This window comes from Neoarius graeffei, chromosome 18, assembly GCF_027579695.1.
Source record: "Neoarius graeffei isolate fNeoGra1 chromosome 18, fNeoGra1.pri, whole genome shotgun sequence".
In the NCBI taxonomy this organism is placed as follows: Eukaryota; Metazoa; Chordata; class Actinopteri; order Siluriformes; family Ariidae; genus Neoarius; species Neoarius graeffei.
Window position 1 is genome coordinate 3,249,031 of NC_083586.1, and position 1,182 is coordinate 3,250,212.

Consider the following 1,182-nt stretch of genomic DNA (forward strand, 5'->3'; position numbering starts at 1 on the left):
CGGACTTGTGTGAAAATCTGATGATGTTTTAAGTCATATTTATGCAGAAATATAGAAAATTCTAAAGGGTTCACAAACTTTCAAGCACCACTGTATAATAATTCTGGTGAGAACGCTGTGTATAATCTAAATAAAAATAGAATGTGTTGGTTTGTAAATCATGGAAACCCTATCTTTCATTGAAAACAGTCCAAAGAAAACACATCAAGATGCAAGATGCCATGTTTCACAGATGGGATAAGGTTATTAGTCTGGAATGCAGTGTTTTCCTTTCTCCAAACATAACGTTTCTCATTTAAACCAAAAAGTTCTTTTTTGGTCTCATCCATCCACAGAACATTTTTCCAATAGCCTTCTGGCTTGTCCATGTGATCTTTAGCAAACTGCAGATGAGCAGCAATGTTCTTTTTGGAGATCAGTGGCTTTCTCCTTGCAACCCTGCCATGCACACCATTGTTGTTCAGTGTTCTCCTGATGGCGTACTCATGAACTCATGAACATTAGCGAATGTGAGAGAGGCCTTCAGTTACTTAGGAGTTACCCTGGGGTCCTTTGTGACCTCGCCAACTATTACACACCTTGCTCTTGGAATGATCTTTGTTGGTCGACCACTCCTGGGGATAGTAACAATGGTCTTGAATTTCCTCCATTTGTACACAGTCTGTCTGACTGTGGATTGATGGAGTCCAAACTATTTAGAGATGGTTTTGTAATCTTTTCCAGCCTGACTAAATAAAATAAAAATTAACAGCTACTTTTCTGGAAAATGCCTGAGTTCTCACCAATGGCCTAAGCACTTCAAAGGTGGACTTTACACAGCAAGGCTGTCCCATATGGTCTAGTGGTCAGGATTCCTGGTTTTCACCCAGGTGGCCTGGGTTTGACTCCCAGTATAGGAATGTGTCTTTGTTGTGCCACTCTAGTTGCAAGTCACATGACCTTGAGTGAAATCTTCATTTGATAGGCTCTTGCTTTTATGAGTCCTTTCGGTGTCATGATGGGACAAGAAGTCTGATGACAGTGCAGAAGATTCCAGGATTCACTCTTGGCCTACTCAGCTTAGCCCTCTCTTACCCCATCTAAGGCCCTGGGCCCGGCTGTTTGTTAAATCCAACAAAGCACAAAGGCTGTACTCTGAATCTGACCACAGCAGCCGGTGTTCAGCGTTACAGATATTTTTTA

The 1,182-nt window shown here is 41.6% G+C and overlaps 1 non-coding gene across 1 annotated transcript; it reads left to right on the forward strand.

Moving 5' to 3' along the window:
• Positions 1-827: 827 nt before the first annotated feature.
• Positions 828-899, forward strand: trnae-uuc (transfer RNA glutamic acid (anticodon UUC)). The gene has a single exon. It is a non-coding gene; the product is annotated as a tRNA-Glu (tRNA).
• The last annotated feature ends 283 nt before the right edge of the window (positions 900-1,182 follow it).